The 7,344-nt window shown below is 41.7% G+C and overlaps 1 pseudogene; it reads right to left on the bottom strand.

The window, feature by feature from the left end:
- Positions 1-300: 300 nt before the first annotated feature.
- On the bottom strand, positions 301-1,280 carry LOC125619577 (annotated as a pseudogene).
- Positions 1,281-7,344: the final 6,064 nt, after the last annotated feature.

Genomic DNA, 7,344 nt, shown 5'->3' with positions numbered 1-7,344 from the left:
GAGGACATGGCACCAGGAATCAGGGAGAGAGAGCTCTGCTCATTAGAGACAAAATATAAACCCCCAAAGCATACCCCCAACGACCTAGGCAAACCTCCAGGCAAACCCCACCTGCCTACAGTTACCACCCAGTTATTCCATATCAGAGGCTTAATCCATTGATTAGCTTACAACTCTCATAATCTAATCATTTCACCTCAGCAGTGAAATTCTTGCATTGTCTCTCACACAAGCTTTTGGGGGACACCTCACATCTAAATCATTTACACAAGATTTGCCTCAGAACATGAACTACATTCTTTAAACGGGAGAGTATATCCTATGGAGAAAACTTTTAAGATTAAATCCAAACAGAGCTATATTCATATTCAAAAACACTTTGATGACTCCAGGCTGAAAATCCCATATTGCTCTTGTTGTCGGTCTATTGTCCCTACCTGGTGGCTCTGCAAGTGAATATTCTACCACTTTTTTGCAAGTGGTGTTGAGCGCTGGGTCTGCTGAACTGGAACCATCCAGGGTCACCCATCAGTACTTGAGTTCTGTAGCTCCAAAGCTACCACTGATGGAGACTTCAGGCTCTTAATCTTTTTTTTTTTTAATACCTTCATTTTATTTATTTATTTTTATGTAGTGCTGAGGATTGAACCCAGGGCCGCACACATGCGAGGCGAGCACTCTACCACTGAGCCACAACCCCAGCCCCAGGCTCTTAATCTTAAAAACATGTCTCCAGGTACAACAAAGTCCCACTCATCTTGTTCCAAATTTGAAATATATTTTGCTAAAATGGGAAAAGGGTTCAACTCACAATTTAGTGAACTCACCAGTCCTGCAGTAGGATGTTAGCCAAGACCCTTGATGTTCCACTCCTCTTAGCAGCAGTAGCTGTCGCTCCACATCCACTCCCCAGATCTTATACAGATTTTCCTCCAACAACATCAGATAATTCAAAGGATAAGTTCCAAGTTGTTTTGGCTACAGTGAGAATAATAGTTAGGCTGGGCACAGGTGGCAGTAGACAGAAAGTCATTGTTTGATCTTTCTCTTTAGCAGGTGTGAAGAACAGTTCCACGCAACAAACTAATCATGCTTTTCAAGTCAACTAGACAGGCCTTGGCCTCCTGACCAGTAGATGGCTCAGTGAGAATCACTGTGTGGCTATAGATCAGCTCTTTCCACCAGGACTTGTATCTGAGGGTCAAAAGCCACAACTGGATTCAGGAAGTGAGGCTGTCACTTCTGGTGACTTCAATGTTCTCCTCCAGGAAAGTATTCATCAGTGGTTCCAAAAAACTTCTTGTTTTTCTCCAGGGATAGTGGCTCCTGAGAAATAGGAAACCACTGCTCCTTACAGTCTTCAGAAGGAGATCCCAGTGGTTCCTGAGAATTATTCAACCCAGATTTTAAGTCCTGAGTCCTTTTCTAAAATACAGGTCTTATCAGTGTGGCTGTTGATAAAGGCCACTCCTCATGGAGAGAGAACAATGGTCTGTCTCCTTACCTGATCCCACTGAAATCTCTGTCTTTGCTATTGCCACAACCAGGAAAGCACACAGCATGAATGTCAATTGCCCTCCTGACTCTTCACCCCACAGCACAACTGGGCATTGGAACCTGGGTCCTGGGTTAAGGTGGCATGTGCAGGAGACTGGTTGCAGGAGAGTGGTGGGACCCAAGTGGTTCTCTCCTCCTTGCCTGCTATGGTGTTTAGATTCTGTAGGCCTCAATCAGGCTTTGAGCTGTTCCTTCATTTCTTTCATATTTGATAACTAACCTTGTTGACTAAACTGTAGGACAATTCTCTGTTTCAGTTGTGTTCCCTAAAAAGCATGGGTGGAAACTTAATCCCCAATGCAATAATACTGGGAGGTAGATCCTGATGAGAGATGATTAGGGCATAAGATGTTCCCTATAGGATGATTAGATGATGGATGGATTCATGCCATCAGTGCAGGAGTGGGCTCATTATTGTGGGAGTGGTTTCCTTACAAAAGGAAGGTTCAGTTGCCTTTCAACTCTCACCCTCTCTGCCTTTCTGTCATGAGCTGATTCAGCAAGCAGATCCACACTATAGACCAGCCCCTTGATCTTGGACTTATCAGTCTCTAGAACTGTGAGTCAATATGTGTCTTTTCATTATAAATTGCTTAGTCTCAGGCATTTTGTTAGAGCAGCACAAATAGATTAAGACAGAACACTTCATGGAAACTGTCCTGGAGGGTAGGGTTCCTTTTCCCACACTTCCTACCTTATTCTTGCCTCAAATCCTAGACATCCTTAGACAGTAGGAAGCCCTATATTAGTCCTGATTCCCAAACCTTGATCTATCCATTGCCATCTTGGCAATTAGCAGTAATTTGTAGATTGCAGTTTTCAATGTGCTTCCCTCTCTATATTATCTAATTTATTGCTCACCACAGTCTGCTGTGATAGATGAAGAAATTGGAGCTCAGGGGAGTTAAGTGATTTGCCTGAAATGATACAGCAGGAAATGGCAAAATTAATATTTGGGTCCAGGTCATTAGTCTTCAAACCCTGTTTTATCCTTGACTCCTTGCTTCTGGGGAGTCTTTTGTAGTCTAAAGCCAAAGCCAACCAATTGGGATCTCCTAGTCTTGGTGGCCCCCTCAGTACACTGACTAGCCCAGCTTCTGGAGACGATGGTGGGTGTTCCTAGTATTTTTAACTGATGGCCAGGCCACTCTCTGGCATCCTTCATCAAGGTTCTCTGGCAGACACTTGGATGGACTTACAGACAGCAAGGGAGAAATCAACTACAGACACTGAATGTGAAATAAAATAGTACGGTGTGGAGCCAAGGCAAAAAGAGTATAAATAAACATTCCCATAAAAATGTGCAAGATTTGCCATAAGTGGTGTTTTAGTGTGTCATAATTGTACCAGAAATAAGACTTGGTCAGATGTCAAAATACCAGTCATCTAGTATTTGTTTGTACTTTTAATTGAAGACAAAGACTTTTTAAAACCATGAGAAGTGCTGATTCCATTTCGGCTTCTCTTAAAGGGTCCGTTGAATAGGACCTACTGACCGAATCAGTCAACTATGTGCTTTGTATGCATGAAAATTTTTGAGAATACCTTTTATTGTATTTTCTGGAAAGGCTGCTAGACATTCATGTTGGAAAAATGATTACGCAGACTTTGGGGCTTGATATTTTTGTTCTTTAGAGTGAGGTGTATCAGTTGAAGTTGAGACCTTAAGAACACTATAAAGTCAATTGAGCTTTCTAAAAAGCATTGCTTCTTCAGGCCTTAAAGTAATATATCTGTAGATAAGAGGCACAGTAAACAATTTTCATCAACTTAATTCATTCATTAAATAATTTAAGGACTACAGCTTTGTATACAGTACAAGGTCACCCTCAGGGTGACTTCATACCCTCAAAGTTTGGGTTTGAAGATCGTCTGGAGTTTAATAACCTGGAACTTATCTCACATGTCCTTGCTGGTTGGTTTTGATTATTTACTTCTGAGTACAACCCACACTGAGAGTTGGTCAGCCTTAATTTCTAGCTAGTACCACTTTCTTGGATCAGAGCCTGATTAACACATTGGGCTGATTAACATATTCACGCAAATAATGTTGCAGATATATAAAATGCTTCTCCACCAGTGATGGGGGAATGTCCCAAGAAAACCATGATCAGTTGAAACTATCATAAGTCAAAAGTGTACTTACTCCAACTAATGCATCAAATAGCATAGTGTTGAGAGCCACAGCTGAAGGGGCCCCAGCAAACTTCCAGCTGCCAGCAAACTTCCAGCTGCCAGCTGATGATTGGCTCACAGCGGCCGCAGCAAACTTCTAGCTGCCAACTGATTGGCTCCTCTGCAGTGATGCTCATTGGGCTGTTTCCCAGCCCTTTCAGACCACATAGCTACTCATTGGGGGACTTTTTTGGCTCCGCCCACGTGACCCAGCCAATCATCTCAAGAGCAGGAGGAGTGGGGGAGGTGGGGAGGCTTGTGGGAAGCCCGTGGTGGCAGTTGGGCTCTGAGGGTTTTCCTGAGGAGCTGTGTGGTGCACCGTGTGTGTGTGTGTGTGTGTGTGTGTGTGTGTGTGTGTGTGTTCTAAAAATAAAGTTCATTTCTTTTGACAAGTGGCTCCAAAATTGTGCCAGACTGCAGCAGCATAGCTTCATGACAGGGTACACTAGAAAGTATTCATTGTGCCATCTCACGATCACGTGGCTGATGGGGAGCTGTGACTGGTGGCTGGTTCCCAGCATCGTGAGCGGGTATGATAGGGCGTATAACCAGCCAGGAAGAATATAAAAACCCCAGGTTTGGTTTCTAATGAATACAGACCACCTTCACACCATTGTAAAGTTGTAAATTTTAAGTTGAACAATAGTAAACCAGGGGCCACCTATTAAATTCCATATTGCACTTTAAAGCAAATCTGGGGTGAAAAAGTGGGGTCTTTCCCAAGTGAAATCTGGGTATGCTGAAAAACCCACAAATAGTAATTGCATCTCAATTCTGTATTCACCTCTAGCTTTGAAATGTCTTCAACATTCCCATCAGAGGCAACCTGAATGCAGAATTTAATCTCTGTGACTGGACTTTGTAGACATGGAAAGACTGTCAAGTTGAGAAGACATTAGTAATCCTTTACCAGTGTTGGATATCAAACTCATTCATTTACTATACATGGCTAGTGTTGGTGAAATGCTTTAAAGTCCTAGATAAAAGATGCTAAACAACTATCCCAAGTTATTTATTATTTGCTTATAGCTCATAAGCTGATTAATAATTTAGGTTGTAGCCCACCTGGAAGTACTTTTTTTAAAAAAAAGATAGATCAGGGACAGCTCAAGGAACACAACAGTGCCCCCAACTGAAAGCTTCTAGAAGTCAGTGCATTCTCTCTTTGTTCCAGGCTGGCACGGCACTGACATGGGCCAGTGTTTGCACACCTGAACTGAAGCGTGTGCATGTTGACCTTTGAATTGTTTTCCCAGATATTTTGCTGAATGGCTTCTCTTGGGGCTTAATTTTTAACTACTCCTATTCAGGTTCTTCTGAATAGAGGTGGTAAACTAGACCTCCAACAGTAGACCAAAGGCCAGGCACAATGGAGCACACCTGTTATTCCCATAACTGGAAAGTTGAGGCAGGAGAGTCCCAAGTTTGAGGCCAGGCTGGACAATGTAGCAAGACCCTGCCTCATAAAAAACAGTATGGGTGTGTGTGTCTGAGAGTACCCCTGAGTTCAATCCCCAGTGCTGGGGAAAGCAACTAGTAGCTCAAGTTAGAGTCACCTTGCACAGATATACAAGGTGTGGCCACCAGGGGGCCTGGAGCTGCCAGGCTGGGTGGTGTAGGCCTGAGCACCCCCCTGCCAGTCTCCCCTTTCTACCAAGTGCCTGAGTTGCCTGGGGCAAGGGGCTGCACAGATATCCTCCTCATTATTGCTTCTAATCTGCAGATTCTGGGCTGTCTGTCTGTAAACCCAAAGAGAGGAATGGGGCTGGGTAGGAAGAAGCCAGGGATTTTGAACACCCTAGGCTGCTTCTTGCTGTGTATCTTTCCAGTGAGAAGCAGTAGGCCTCTTGCCTCTTGGTAAGCCTCAACAAGTCCTATGTATTTGTGGTAGGAGCCTCCTCTTCTGAACAGAAATGCTCACCCCCTTAAAAAATCACCTTTTGTTCTTTCCCAGTGAGCTCCTCCACAGCCCTAGGCTTATACACTCTCCAGTGGCACCCCCTGAAGCAGAACAGAGTTCCCACAACATCAAAAGGTGCTCCCCTGAAAATTTTAAGTCACAAGTGTTAAAAACTTAAGGAATAACTGAGTTGCATTTTGCTGCCATATATAACAAATTGGAATAAATAAAATTAAAAAAATAAAAAAACTTAAGGAATGACTTTGTGATCCAATTCAGAGTGTGGTGAGTTCCTGAAGACAGCAGATCCAGTCCCCTCAGCTACCCAATGACGTGGGAAGAAAGAGAGAGGTGAAGGGGCTAGTGATTCTAGTGAGAAAGCAGTATAAAGGAGATTTAGGAGACATAATAACTGTATAGACTAAACTTAGGGCAAAGATTATTCTAGACATTTGGGGAACTTTTCATAAAGGATCTGGTATCAGTTGATTAATTTTGTTGGGTTAGTTGATAACATTATGGTCATAATAAAACTATTCTTGAAGTATTTAGTGGTAAAATGCTTTGAAATCTTGAATCTGGTTAAAAACGTTTCAGCTTAAAAGATGTGAATGCAGATGAAACAAGCATGGCAAATGGTGGTGGTTATTGAAACTGGCTAATTGGTATCTTGGGGTTTGGGTATTCTGTTTTGGAGAATGTTTGGAGATTGCTACTAAAAAATTAACAAGGAATAAAATTATATATTTTAATTAGAAAATGTAGGACTTTGTTATACGATATAGGTACTCTGAAAACATAAGTCCTTCCTTTTCTTTTTAGCTTAGCAAGAACATACTTTTCTAGAAGTTGTCTGACTTCAGCTTTTTGGAAAAGAGATTTCTATTTGCAAATTTTGGTGTGGTTTGCCTGTAGTTTAATACACACACACACACACACACATACACACACACACTCTTTATGGATTTTTCAGTGAATTTTGGGGAAACTGCTGAATTCAGTGATGTCAACTGGTTAAAAGAGATAGGGCAGAATTTTACTACAACATCTTTGACCCCATCAAAGCAACATTTCCCCTATGTCCTCCTTTTCTTTATTACTTCAGATTGATGGACAAACATGTCTTTGTCATATAAGACACTTGATCTCCTTTTGGCTTCTATCCCTAGAGGAAGGATTGTTTTGCCGATTTGTCTATTCAATTCCTTCTTCTGAAATGTCTATCCACGTAGTGCCAATTCCAGGGCATCTTAAGGAACCATAAATTGTATAGGAACAGTAACTGCAAAACCTGGATATTTCTGGTATTTAAAAAAATGCCTTGAGATAATATATTTCTTTCTCTAACATGAATCAAACAAGCAGAACATGCTTGATTTAATAGAACATATATAAACATGATATGGTTCTTGTCTTTAACTGGTTGACAGATTTAACCAAAAAGACCATGTTGAACCACAGGAAATTTCTGAAAGGGCCATGTGTAGGGTAAGAGAGCTATCCTTGCAGTGTTTCTGAAGGATGTTGTCATTCCTTCCAGAACCAAGTTGAGACTTATCTTGGTTATTATGTAATGTTTGTTTCGTTTTGTTTTTGTCTCTGGTATCTATTATATAACCACAGAGGTACAAGACCCATCATTGTGGTCACACAAAAAAGTGAGAGTTTCTCTTATACAGCTTTCAGGAAGTTATCAGAAAAAATAATGTAAG

The sequence above is a fragment of the Marmota marmota genome, unplaced genomic scaffold (genome assembly GCF_001458135.2).
Source record: "Marmota marmota marmota unplaced genomic scaffold, marMar, whole genome shotgun sequence".
Taxonomy (NCBI): domain Eukaryota; kingdom Metazoa; phylum Chordata; class Mammalia; order Rodentia; family Sciuridae; genus Marmota; species Marmota marmota.
Note: the sequence above shows the minus strand (reverse complement) of the source record. Positions and strands in the feature narration are given on the sequence as shown.